The sequence below is a fragment of the Marmota flaviventris genome, chromosome 6 (genome assembly GCF_047511675.1).
Source record: "Marmota flaviventris isolate mMarFla1 chromosome 6, mMarFla1.hap1, whole genome shotgun sequence".
NCBI classification, from domain to species: domain Eukaryota; kingdom Metazoa; phylum Chordata; class Mammalia; order Rodentia; family Sciuridae; genus Marmota; species Marmota flaviventris.
Genome location: NC_092503.1, coordinates 95,080,756 through 95,096,312, shown reverse-complemented (window position 1 = coordinate 95,096,312; position 15,557 = coordinate 95,080,756).

Sequence of the window (15,557 nt, the reverse complement as noted above, 5' to 3'; positions counted from 1 at the left end):
TCAAGTAGAATGACCAGTTGACTACGGGGCCTAGGCTGCAGGGGTTTTTAAAAATGAAAACATCTTTTTAAAAAGGCTAGGGCTGGTACTAAAGGCCAGTTGCTATTTTCCCCATGGGGTGACAATTCTAAATAGCTACCCTTGTATCAACCCTCACATAGAATGCCGAATAGTTTATTCAAACTATGCTATGATTCAACTTCTCACTTTGATCAAACTTGCTCCCCAGTCTGCCCCAACAGAAGCTGATCTCATGATCCCCTTACCAAAAAAAAAAAAAAAAAAAAAATCCAGTCTTAAAGTTCGATTTACATGAAACCCAACATGTAACAGAAAATGTTAAAAGTTAAAACTATAGAAATAAGAATTTACTTAGGGGGAAAAAAGTAGGAAAATATATAGAAAAGAGCCTACAAAAAGGCAGAAGGAAAAATAATCAGAAAAAGTAAGTGATGGATTTGGAAGGTGCAAATCTAGAAAAAAAATAGTATCTTAAGACACTTGGCCAACAAGGACAAGTGATTAGGGTATTAATATCCTAAAGTTGTGGATAGAGTATAAATCAGATATCAATAATTTAGAATGGAAGAAGTGATGAATGACACCTAAAATGAGAACAGGTAGTTTAAAAGAACAGAGGGCTCTAGGAATATTTTGTATTATAAATAAGTCCATAAAGATTGAGTGGAGCTGCTCGCAAAGAAAAATAGTATGGATAAACATGTGTCCCAGAGATGGTTATTAGAAATAAGCTTTAGAGTACAGAAGTACTGATTTTAACAACAGTGAAGGTTTCTGGGGTTTGCTTAGGGAAGTATGAAAGCGGAATAATCATTAGTCTCACCCTTGCTTCAAGAATAAGGCTAAGTATGATGCCAACTCATGTTGTTTACACAGACTTTCAGAGGTAAAATTGTAGGAGGAGTAACTCACATGAAATCTTAAGACAGTCCAACACCTGCAGGGAGAAATGGGATGCTGACACTGCTCATCTGCAAGACATGTCTCTGTATACTGATCAGAAAACTTAACACCTGGGGAAGGATAAGTACAGGCTTGTGGGAGAGAATGAAGCCCCTGGAACCATATTTATGAAGCAGGTCACACTTTTTTTTTTTTTTTTTTTTTGCATGACCCTTATTAAGTATTCACAGGGAAACATGTGAATTGTCCTGAAAAAGACTACTTCCTGGGCTGGGGTTGTAGCTCAGTGGTAGAGTGCTTGCCTCACACATGTGAGGCATTGAGTTTGATCCTTAGCACTACATTAAAAAAAAAAAAAAACAAAACTTCCTTAACCAGGCCTGGAAGGGAACAATGACATACGCAAGAAACTCTGCCCAGACCCATTTTCTCTCCTATGGGACAGATTTTTAATCAGTGATGAGAAAGGGCAACAACAACAAAAAATCTCACTCTCAAAATGTTAAAGGAATTTCACTGTGGCTGTGGCCCCAAACTTGGAGGAGGAGATGGAATAATTGTGAAGACCAATATCTGAGACCAGGAGTGCAGTGCCTGTCTAAAACACAAGGTTAAATCATAACATCAGAGCACAAATCCATGCTGCCCTCAAGCACATAGTCATAGAGTAAAAGTAAGAGATAAATCTTAGCGTGAGACCTGCAAGAGACAGATACAACAAAGGTAGATATAAAACCAGGGATTGGACACTGGAAAAAAAACCCTCTGGCAGGCAGCCCTCACCCTAAATCCCGTGTGTGCTGTAGATAACCATAGCAACAAAAAACATAACTCAAGTACAAATTATGATTATATTAATAGAAGCATTCACAAGCAGAATAATCAAAGGCATGCCCATGTCCAAGTATAAAAATGCCTTAGTCTGTCTAGTACTACAAAAAATGTACATCTTCAACAAAAAGCATTCCAAAAGGCTAGAAAAAAAATAACCCCAAGATATGAAATTCAACAGAAACATAACTAGGTAGGACACAGATATGGGAAATATATGACAGGAAGTTTAATATAAAATTTGTTATTAATTATTTTCCTAAAATCTTTAATAGAAAAAGTATATAATATGCAAGAACAGATAGGTAATTTTTTGGAGAAATAGAAAGGAAAAGTAGAAAAATAATGAAAAAGAAATGCTACATCTAAAAATATAGAGAAAATAAAAATGACTTTGGAGTTACTTTAAGTAGACAATGATAGCTGAGAAATAAATTTTTAAAAACTGAAACAGAAAGTTAAAAAAATAATGAAATGAACATAAAGAGTATCCAAGATCTATTGAACAAATGTTTTAAGGGATCTCAAGAGAAGAGAAAAAAGACAATGGAGAACAGTGCAGAAAATGAAATTCAAATTAATACTAGCTTTAGAATTTTCCAAAAATACAACCAATAAATCAAAGTTTTAAGATACTCAAAAACACCAAGCAGGGTGAATACAAATTCACACATGCATACACTTCTACATACACACTCCTAAGTATATTATATTTAAACTACATATAAAGATAAAATCCTAAGTGCATCTGAAATAAAAGCACATCACAAGCAGAGAATGAACAAAAAGTAGTACAGCAAACATCTTGTCTTATACCAGAAGACAATGGAGTCAAGTCTTCAAAATATTAGAGAAAAACAGGTCAAATCAGATTGCTATACCCAGCAAAACCAGTTTATAAAATACAGGAGAAACAAAAATTTCTCCAATGAAAACAAATAATTTATCATCTGAAGACCTACACTGCAATAAATATTAAAAGTTCTTCGGGCAAAATACATGTACCAGTCAGAGAACTAATCTACACAAGGCAATAGAAAGAATTGTACTAAATGAAAATAAAAGAAATGTATTTACTGTCTTATTTTTAATTCTTTAAAAAACTGTCTAAAATAAAATGGTAGCAATATACTCTGTGTTTATAGCACATGTAAAAATAAAATGTATGACAATAATAGTACAGTAAATGGTAGACTAGGTTGGGAACATAATTTTGTAATGTCTTTACATAGTGTGTGAAGAAATATAATAACATTTAAAGGTAGGCTCTGATTAATTAAAAAAGTGTATTGTAAACTTGAGTTTATATAAATCATGCTATAAATAATAAATTAAGGGAACATAACTCTTAGTAGTTTAAAAATGTCCAAATAAATCCTAAAAAAGCATGTCAAGAAGAAAAATGGAACAAAGAACAGAAATAACAATTTAGAGTATAGCTAGCAAAATATTAGATTAAATCCAGATGTACTAATAGTCACTTAAATGTGAATAATCTAATCACAAAGTTCAAAGACTGTCATTGGAATAAACAAGTAATATTCAACAAAATGCTATCTACAAGAAGCCTACTTTTAAACATAAAGACCTAACTTTGTTGTGTTAGATGGAAACAGAGTTAACAGCATAAACTCATGCTTTCAGAGTATATAGATAGGTAGGTAGGTACACACATACAAACATTTACAAAGATACATAGCTCGGTGTGATTGTGTATGTGGATTAATGTGCATTCATACATTTCTGAGCTCTATTCACTCAGCCACAGCATGTCTGGCACCCAGATCTTGATTTCTAAATACTAGTCTCCAAAATGCTACTCTGCTCTCTTCAAAAAGAAACCAGACCTCCTTTAAGAAGTGCTTGGCTTCAGGCCTGGAGCAAGGCACATACAAGAGGAACCTGCCTTATCTTGTGACATCAGAACATAAGCAAAAGTGTGATAAAGGGGGAAGCATATGAAAAAAAATACAGAAGGTATCCTTATAAAGCAGCTGTTAGCTAAGATTGGAATGATTTCAACCACAAAATAAATAATAATTGTATTGGATTATATCTGCATAATAAATATCCACGAGACCATAGTGATTTAAATAAATTTTCAAATCAATACATAAATTGGGAATAGCTTTTCCTTCCAGGAGAATTTCACTAATTAAATGTTTAATAAATGAGAGAAATAAACCATCACTGGGAAATCACTAATTTTTGTAGGCAAGATTCACCTTTGAATGCTAAAATTATGTGTGAAAATTTAAAGAAAATAAAGGTGTTTGTATTATCTTAAAATATCTCCCGCAAAAACTACTTAATTACAAAAGTAAATTTAGCATCATTCCAGTAGAGAAGCCCAGAAGATATTGTCTTAGCTCAAGTTCATATTATCCATGTTAAGATGTATTATGGCACATACTTGGTTTAATACACTCAGGATGGCATAACATTTTGCACACTCAATCATGGGAAGACATCAGACAAACCCAAAATTTAGGCTTGCAGAGTGCTATCAAATATTGACCAGTTCTTTTTGGAAGCCTGAAAAGCAAGGAGAGCCCAAGGAAATTTTAGATTGGAGGAGACCATAGAGACATGACAGCTAAAGGCAACATGAAAGTCTGCATTGGATTTGGAAAAGGACATCAATGGAAAGACTAATGACATATGCAAAACGGATGTGGTTTAGTTAGTGTGATTGTACAAATGTTAACTCCTATGGTTAATAATTTTAGCATGAAATGTGGAATGTTAACATTGGGGAAGCTGAATGAAGGCTATACAGCAGCTCTCTGCAAAATTTTGGCTATGTCTCCATAAATCTAAATTCATCTCAATATGAGAAGTATAAAGAAACTACTAAAAAATAATGAAAACTCTAAGATTTAAAAATATAAGAAAATAGAATTTAATAAAGTAAATTAAGAATTTTGAAAGCTTCTTAGAGATGATGACCTTCATAGAATTGAGAATTGATTTAAACTATCTGTAATGCTAGCCTGCTCACAAATATTAACCTCAAATTTATATTGAAATCTACAAAAATCAAGAAGAATCTAAGATGTAGTGAAATCTCATAATAAACTTGAATCTTACCTACAATAATATATTATCCTTCTTGTCCTTAAAACTTTCTAAAACCATATCTCAGTTTTTTCCTGCTTGCCATTCCACAATCTTGATTTGCTTTTATTGCTACTTTATGCACACTATCATTTTCATTTGACAGCTTATGCTTCACTTCCCCCTCCAAATATATAAGCCTAGCCTTCAATTTCTCTTCTTGCATTAGTACTTTTCCTCATCCGCAGGTCATCGGAAAATTAGCGGATCTTGAATTTACCACAGAGCAACTAAGTTCATACCACTCCAAATCATGTACTTTACTCAAGCTTGGCTTGGAAATTTGAGAAATGAAGATAAACTTTAAGTAACAAGTAGGATGTAAGTGAAGCATACTTCATTCCAAAGAACAAAAGCAGATATAAAGGCAAAAAAGAAGAAAAAAAATTGTAAATAATAAGATGATATAGCATCAGAGAATGTCTGGCACAATCTCACTTTTCAAAGAAGTATTTAGAGGATTAGAGACTTTCCCAAGGTCACATAGAAATTAGACTTCAATTCCTCTTCTTTCCAAATTGAAGTTCTTCTCATGATTTCATACTAGTTCAATTTGATGGAGGCAATGACCATAGTGCAAGATAGTAAGATGGAAATTAATAATAGCTATTTTAAAAGTGGATTATAAAAGGAGTTGAATATCAGTCTAAGGAATTAGAATTTTTATACTATAAGTTTCTGTGTTACTTAACATATTTTGCAATCATAGTTTTGATTTATTCAAGAGTCTCAAATACATTTTCTTCTGGACCCTAGTTTTCTCACCTGTTAAATGGCAACAGCAATATCCAGGTTCAGTTTATTGTATTACATAAACCTCTATAAATTTCCTAATGTTCAATAAATTACAGTCATTATTATTTTATGATTTCTGTAATATTTCAATGTAAAAATAAAAAGGTAAATTTTAGTTGCTGTCTTTCTATATTTAACTAATGAATTATATGTTGTATTGCTTATAATTTTGTCTTCATTTAAGAAAATAGATGGTATACTATGAAATTGAGATTATTTTATTCACAACCCAAATATACAATAAATTTTGGGCAAATGATTAAAAATAATGAAAAGCTATATGAAAATGTACAATACAATTGAAATTCAGATTTAAGACCTTCACCTAAATACTCTATTATAAAATAATATGGTATTTTTTGGAATTTAGAACACATTAACTTAAAATGCTCATGAGAGGCTCTCATATATCATAATTTGTTGGACATAAAAATCAGTATGCAATAAAAAATTTGGAGATAAGATAATTATGGATAAGAAATTAAAAGTGAACACTCAGCAGATGTTAAACTACATGCCAATCAGCTTTCTGTTGCTGTGACCAAAATACCTGACAAGAACAACTTAGAGGATGAAAAGTTAGTTATTGACTCTTGGTTTCAGAGGTCTCAGTCCATAGTCAAGTGACTCCATATCTCTGGGCCTCGGTTAAAGCAGCACATCATGGCAGAAGAGCATGGCAGAGTAAAGCTTCTCTGCTTACTGCAACCAGGAAGCAGAGAAAGCGAAGGAGGAGACAGACACGATAGGATTCCCAAGGACACACAATCAGTGACCTGCTTCTCCCAGCTATGTGCATCTACCTACACCCAGCACAAAAGTCTTTTCAAATTATTAACCCATCAAGTGTATTAAGTCACTGATTAGGATATAGCTCTTCCAATCTAATCATTTCACCTCTGAACACTCTTGCATTAATACAGGAGCTTTTGGAAGACACCTTATATTCAAACTATAGAAAGTTGTACACCCTGACTTATGTTTTTTAAGTAAGCTTTTCAATCAATTTATGATTGGATTCTCCCTGTCCATTTTATCACATCTATTGAAGTCAATAATAACAATTTATTGAATGCCTAAAATCTGCCAAAAATTAGGTTAAATCTGAGGACCCAGAGGAAATAAGAAGAAATGGTTTTGCTATGGTCTGAAGGAGTCATCAAGAACTCCTTGCTGGAAACTTAACAATGAAACAGTGCCAAGAGGTGGGGCTTTTGAGAAGAGCTTTGGTCCTAAGATCTCTGTTCTCATGGATGGTCCTTTATAAAAGGGACTTCCAGGAGTGGGTTCGCTCTCTCTGCCATTCCACTACATGAGGATATAACATTAGTCCTCTTGTGAAGAAACAGGGAGAAGGCTCTTACCTGATGCTGCCTCCTTGAAGTTAGACTTCCCAGACTCCAGAACAAGGAGAAATGAATGACTTTTCTTTATAAATTGCCTGGTGTGTGGTCTTCTTCGTGTTTTTATTAGTGCATTATACATACATAATCAAGGGGTTCATTTTGACATCTATAAAGACAAATAACCTAATTTGCTCCATTTCAATCCATAGTGCTTTCCTTTCCCTTTCCCTCCCCACCTCCTGCTCCCTGACATCTTTTTTTTTTTACTATACTGGTCTTACTTCTATTTATTTATTGCTTTGTCTATGATTTTTCATTACTACAGCACAATCAAATAAGACACTTTTCTGTCAAAAAATTGAACTTGATACAAATTTTGAGATTGAATAAGATAAGTATTCATGTTTAAATTAGTATCTATAAACAAGCAGTTTTGTACTTATGAGTTCAAAGAAGCTATGAAAATGTGTTTATAAAGAGATATTGAAGTGTATGTTAATATCATTTGGTTAGGTTTTAAATGAAGGCAATTTTTCAAATGGAATTAGATATCAAACATGAGGAAAAGCTAACAGGAATAAATGAATTAAACTATCTTTTTGACTAAATTTGAAAAATATCACTACTGTGGTCATGAGAAAATATAATCATTAATGAGCAATTTTATTATTTAATTACTGGCACACCAAAATATTAGTCAAAGTATTAATGGGATAATACATTGTACAATTGTTGATTTAAAAGTTAGACAAGCAAATCTTTCAACTTGCCAACTTTTGTGTCAAAATTTATGTTTATGAACCCAGTAGTAACTAAGAATAAACTTGCTTTCAAGTAAATTATTTTTCAATGAACAGAAAAATCAATCTTTAACAACAGGTTTGAATTTTGCTTCCTCATTTATAAATACACAGACAAGAAAAATTGTTTCATCATCAAATAATTACTAAATTATCAAATAGTAATTCTGGAAAAATTGAGATAAAAACTAAATAAATATATCCAAAAGACAAAACAAAAATCCAACAATGTCTGTTCATTAACACTAATTTTGTTTGAATATAATTCTTCCTAGGAGAAAATCAATAGATACTGAGAGTCTTTAATCAAGAGACAAATAATCGATTACTTAATTTTTTTCCTTTGTGATTCATTAAAATGAATTGAAACCCACTTATATTTTAACTCTTCAAGCTCTATAGCAATCAATAAATATTTGTTAATACACCTTGGAAATTACTTCTCTACAAGATATTATACTTAAGCATTTCATTAGAAAGAGTTTGTAAAAATAGCTAACAGCAGGGCCATATCTGAGTCAATAATACTAACAATGGCTTCAGATTTATTAAAAGAGAACAAAGAGTCTATTATGCATGCAGAATAATACTCTCACATTTGACTCCCTGCTAGCATCTTCTTCTTTTTGATCCTGTCCTTACAAGCCTGTAATCATCAACTTTCAGGCAGCCAGTTCTTTAATGTGAAAATTGAAATAGGCTGAAAAGATTATTTCCAAAAGCAGGTAACACAGGATTGTGCCCTGCAGTGCTGTATGATACAATTCAGAGAGAGCTGTATTGCCACTTAAATTGTGGACATATGGAATGGGATCAAAACAGGCCAGCAGGCGTTGTGGGATAACTGCCAAGAAGGTCTTACAGAAAAGTGTTTCATTGTCACCTTCACTTCATGGAGATAAAAGCATAACAAGGAGCAAGCGATTCGTTCTGTTGATGATTACAGAAAGTAAGATGAGCTTCTGGAGGGAAGCTATAAAAAGAGTAGGCTGGAAGTTTTAAGTGACGCATTGCTAATTTGGAGACTTTCATCCCTCCTAAATTTCATTAGCAATGATGCTGTGTGAGAAATGTGTTTGTGCAAGTTGTGGGTAACTGAACACAGAATACTAGACACTTGATTACCCTCTGTGTTGATATGGGCTGATCAGCACATGGCCTTCAACGGGAGGCACTGGCCTTGGTCATTTTTAGTAACACTTGGATGTCAGCACACAGCCACAAAAGGCAGTGAAGGGCCACATGCAGCCAGCAGCTGCAAAGCACATTCAGCATCATTTTTTTTTAACTTTAAAACAGCTCTTTACATATACACCTCAGCACCTATGCTCAGTAAGTCTCTGTAATAGACTAAGGTCTCTATTTGACCCTTTAAAAACTTTTTAAAATATGAATCTATTGGATATTTTTTTCTTATTTGAGAAAAGGTTATAAATATTAAGTCAATATTAAGGACAATTTAAAATATTAAATATATATGACATATAAGAGTGGGAAAAAATTATAGCCTTCATTTCTAGGTTAAACGGCAGAGGGAAGATGGATTGGAGAACTTTTATTTCCCAATGCCAAAAACAAAAAGCAAGAAAGAAATAATTTTCATAATATACAAACAATTCATCACCAACAAAAAAACAGGAATGGTGAAAAAATATCATACATAAGCCCTGATATGATTTAGGAGTTTATGCAGGTAAAATGTCTGGAAGTAAATTTCTATGACTGCCCTGCATGTTAAAGCCAAACACACACACACACACACACACACACACATGCACACACATGATTAATGGGAAAGTTAGAGCATCAGTACACTGGTGAAAATGCAAGAAAGATTTAAAATAATTGACAACAAGTTCTCGATGAACTAGAAAAATATCAATGATAGAACGCAAAGATAGTATAATAAAAGCAATAAAGAAAAATGAGGGCAGAAATTTAATGAATAAGAAAGAAGAATTTACTAATGTGGACAAAGGAATTAAAACTTGTCAAAACATGTATCAATAAATTGGCTGGTAAGGGTGATCAAGAAACCACAAAGGGAAAGTCCTGGGAAACAAGAGCAATCAAATATGTTACAGGTATGTATGAATACAGCAATAAATCCCACTATTATTTGTAACTATAATGCACTAATAAAAAAGAAAATTAAAAAAGAAGAGAAAGCACAATTATAGATTATTAGGAATAAATAGAGCATAAATGCATATAGAATAAATGGTATTGTGTTTTGATTAATTTTAATTATGACATATAGAATTTTGTGACACTAAATTGGAAGTCTAAATGAAAACCAATTTTATTAAACTAGTCATAAACATTATCTCAAGAAAAAGTAGAAACCCTGAGCAATATAGAGAAGAAAGTAGAAATGCTGTTGCTGCATTTACCTAAAATAGAAGTACCAGCCTGAGGTGCTCAACAGAGAGTCCTGCCAATCAATCCTTACATATCTATAAACTGCTTCTGAGCAAGAAAAAGGAGGAAATGTCCCCAATTCTGGGTTTAAGGTTGGTCAGCATAACTCTGGGTCCAAGAATGAAAGAAAGCAAAAGCTAGAGGCTAATCTCTTTTAGCAACACATAATATTGTAATTGAAATGCGACAAAATATGAATATATTTGATCTTGCTATACTGCATATACTGATGAAAGGATGCACCATGACTATGGGTTTTATCCTAGAGATGTAGCTTTTCTTTCTTCTTCTTTTTTTTTTTTTTTTTTCCGTCCTGGGCATAGAACTCAGAGCGCTTAGCCACTGAGTCACAACTGCAACCTGTTTTATTTTTTGAAACAGGGTCTTGCTAAGTTGTTTAGGGATTTGCTAAATTGCTGAGCTTGTTTTTCAACCTGTAATCCTCTTGCCTCAGCTTCATGTGCCACTGGGATTACCAGCAGGCTCTACTTTACCCAGCCAGAAATGCAATTCCTCTTTTGGGGGGGTGGGGGTGGGGATGGGGCCGGTGGTATCAGCACTAGGGATTGAACTCAGGGGCACTCAACCACTGAGTCACATCCCATCCCAATTTTATATTTTATTTAGAGACAGGGTCTCACTGAGTTGCTTAGTGCTCACTTTTGCTGAGGCTGGCTTTGAACTCACGATCCTCACGCCTCAGCCTTCTGAGCTCCTGGGATTACAGGCATGCATCACTATGCCTGGCTAGCAATTCTTGATCAAAAACATTACTAATGTAATTAACAAGGTTTATAAATAAAAGAAGAAAAATTACTCATAAAAGAATCACAAAGGATTAGCTAAGGAAAGTTCTTTAACTTAATTAATGGTAAATAAAAGGAAATGTAGCAGATGTTGCAATTAATGGTAAAATTATGCAATCTACCATTGTATTCAGTATAGATATTTTTATTGTTGAATTTTTATTATGAGGGTATATTTGTGTTCAATTGAAAATAAAATATTAAAAAACTGGTTTAAAATGATTGAAGAGTAGAAACAACAAAAATATGCTAACATGAACATTCGTTTTCTTTATATTTCTATGGTTATTTGACTAGGGTAATTATTACCTTGCTTTTATAAAAAATAAGTTCTGATAACTGTGAAAAGAACTTTCCATTATGTAAAACAAGAAACACCAAATAATTTAATTTTAAAATAGCCATATTAATTTTTTATATATTTGAAATTCACAAAGTTAGAAATGAGTGAGTCTAAGTTTATCAATTAATGATAAATATTTTCTGCAATCTGTGTTAATATCTAGAGGTGAGAATAAATCAAAGAACAGAGTGCAGATAAAAATGGAGGCACAGAGATATATACATATAACATGAATAAAGACATACATCTGGTGAGTACCAATGCTAGTGTTGGCTGTAAAACTCACATTCATAAGTCAAGACTTTTGAAATTGCTATCAACTATTCATGTAATTAAAGGATTCATTTAACCATTTGAAGCTAAAATTCTTGTATTAGAACATAGAAAAGCTTGAATTTATGGTAGCTAATTCTCAAGGTATTTAAATGCTTAAAAAGTTAATTTCACAAAACAGACACTCCTACTGATAGCCTTGCTCTGCATACAGAAGAACAGGTGGGTTTTTTTCTTAAGCTGAAATGGAAACACACATCCACAAACATACACATCCACAAGCACACACATCCACACACAAAATAAACAATAGCTGTTGAAATAGTTATGTGATTCTTTCCCAAAGTGTGTGCTTTAGATTACAGAGGATATATTTTATGTTTTTCTTTTCATATAAAGACAATGATATGCTTGTGTGTTTTCTAAATGCTTGCTATATTATTCTTTACTGGAAAAATCCTTCAACTGAACAGTGAATGTCATAATACTCTTGTGGGTTTTATTTTTTTTTCTCATCCAACTCATTTCATCTTGGCTGGTTGTTTTTAATAGTGAAAACCATCATAACTAATGTATAACTTCCCTCTTTTCAGTCTGAAGTAATTTTGATTCTAATAAAGTATTTATCCTGAAGTTTGAAGCTTTCCATTTTCTGGTCTAGAGAATATAACTTTTTAATAGGAACATAGAAACATAATGAGTCTTGGTCTCCTGGGCTCCTCACCCATTTTGAAAACACAATGTTATCATTTAATGCCCCTGCAAGCCTTTCATTGCAATGAGGATTTCTCACTTCCCCATATGTGAGAGCTAAGACACCTGGTACCTGTTCCAGGCCTGATGAATCCTACAGGGGAGAAGGAGTGATGGGCTGTGAAGAGTCTTCTTACCCTGAAACACCTTGCTCCTCTGGTAAAATGTTCCTGGTCCAGGTCACAACAGGAGGATGAGTGTACAGCTAGCTTCAGTCATAGTGTTGCAGCTGGAGGTGATGGAGCCTGTCTCCATTGTGGACTTAAAACAGGCTGGGTTGGAGGGAATGAGAATAATTCTCTTGGAGATGAATGCTGACTCTATTTGTTGGTTCACAATTTCATTGACATCAACCATATGATGCTCTTCTAATACAATGACCACAGACAAAATTCAAGTTTGTTTTTTTTCCACCTGACCTAGGAGCTAAGTTACTGGAAAGCCAGTGGATTGCAAAGTACACTAACTTCTTTTCTTATTACTACTTACTTCTTGCGAACTAACAAAACTGAAAATTCATAATCCACAATTGATTTTTTCCTTTCATAGTATTGTTTTCAATGGCTCAAGATGATTAAAAAGTAATTCTCCAACCCATTTGTCAGAGTTTCTTCCCATCACAGTTTATTTCTCAGCCAAATGAGGCAATTAAAAACCAGAAATGTTCACATGCACAGATTTGCAGTGTATTTTCTTTCTGCTTCTATGTGCAAAAAGTAGCAGCTTGTAATTTTCTAAGAATGGAGAAATCAAGTTGATTTCTCAATTACTCTATTCCTTTGATCAGAAGGACTTGTACATTGTCTTCCTTCCATTTATGGACTACCATTTAGGAAGACAACACCCTTACAATTTAAACACTGTAGACAATTCTATACCACTACATATTGCATTTGGAGGTTCATCTCTTTTGAACTCCCACAGAAGTATTTCTTCATCTCTCAGAATACTTCTAGACTTCTTCCTATACCATCCAGCATGAAATGTAATTTAGTCTTAATTGGCTCAAGTGAAATTTAACTGAGAATGTTAGTCCAGTATAAAATATCATAGAATTAATTCAAAAGTCTTCAAACATTCAGAGTCTTATCACTGTCTAGTTAATTAAATGTTTCTGTTAGCATTCAGTTGCAGAACACATAAAATATCTCCATCTTAAATTGACGTAAGATTAGGAATCAGGTGTTTTCAGAATGGTTGAACTGGTCAGAAGCAGGGCCTTGAGAAATTAGCCCCCATAACAACACTAGCAACTGGTTTATCAGAAGAGTTAACCCAGTCATAATAGTGAGGAATCAGAGTCACCCCTGGCGAACACTCCACACTAGCCCTGACAACATCATACTGTCTTTAGCTTGGCATATTATCTGCTGGTTGGTACCATGGAGCTGGAGACCAAAAAGAGAGACATTATTGCAAAAAATACTATAGCCCCAAATTTCATTAAAATTCATGAGATTGGTGGAACCTAGTTTTCAAACAGAATACAAACTAAATGGTAGAATAAGAAACATGTACCTATGACTCCCATCTCTCCCTAACACTCATACCCTGAGGGAGCTCTTTCAGAAATATTCAAAAGCAGTTTCAAAAATGGCTCCCTTGAGTGTAATCCTTTGGTGAGTGTATGCTTGTGTATTTATGAGTTAGGCGTTCTTGAAGGTATACCCACACTCAGGGGCATTGAGGAATTATTACCTAATTGAATTATTAGACACTAGACAAAAGATTAGGACCTTGGCATTTTAATTCCATATATTCCTAATTAAGCTATCTCCTAATTCTGGTAGAAGGAGGAAGAGAATGGATAGGCAGAAAAATAGAGCAGCCAGAAAGGAAGGAAATGAAGGTAGGGGTAAAGGGAAGGAAGGAAAATAAGTGCGTCTGAGGGTTATTACATCCAATAATACTACAAGAAGGCTACTTCCTACATGGAAAACTGAAAATGAGAAGGAAATGTGATGTCAGCCATCATCACACCATCAGAGTCTCCCCAATCTAATTCCCCAGGCTTGGTTAATTACTTGTCTCTGTAATTTTAAACATTACATATTTCATATAAATCAAATAATTAGATGTTGATTTGTGTTTTCATAGAGAACACATCATACAATTGTACACCATTATTTCTAGTCCCCATGATACTTAATATGCAGGCTGTGTGACACCTCTCTCATTTATATTGGTAGGTCTCTACTTAATATTGTATGGAAAAATCATTTTGGGGAGATATTATTGAGATTTAATAAAAAAGATAAAGCAGGTCATGTATTACCAAGCTCACTAGATTTCCTAGATTCTTTTAATTAGGAAAAAAATAGTTTTAACTTTAATTCCTTTCCATGGTAGTCAAATTCTGGTTTTAATATTTTTATTATATCTACATGACATAATAAAATTCAATATGGCCACAGTATTCTTCACCAAATATCTTAAATTGTGATTTATTAGAGCCATTGTTATAATTTTTCTTTATTTTCTCATGTATTATACTAAGTTTAAATTGTGTCTTTTGGAAATTTTATACAGGTTGATATTTTCAGAAAGAATAATTCAGGATCATTTTGTTTGCAGGATTCCACAGAAATACAGTAATTTCTCTTTACTATAACTTTATTTGGTAGCAAAATATAGAAAACCAATAACTGTGGTAATAATTCTTTCCAAGTATAGGTGGGTTATTAGGTGGCTACATTAAATGATTTACAAATCAAAAAGTTTCTTCTTTTCCATTTCCTAGCAGCTACTGATGCATAATTAACCTTGGAAAGTTAGTTGGCTTCCTCATTCCTTTGTCCTACTGGAGAACTGGCTAAAAAGAGAGTTTTGCCAATAGCTAGATGTTGCATATTGGCTGAATATGTCACATAAAAATTAAGCATAGTTTTCTTGTCTTTTGTTATGCAAAAATTTGACAACTAAACAATATTTTGCTTCAGTAAATATGCATTGTGTTATAAGTCATTTCCTCATATCTCATTTTAACCAAGAATTTTGAATAATCTTTAAATTTAAATAATGAGTAACTATTTTAACAGATTAAATTTTTGCATAGCAAAAGACAAAAAAAAAAAAAAAAAAAAAAACACCACAACAACAACAACAAAAAAAAACTATGTCTCTGGGGGTATGCCTTTGGAGTATATTT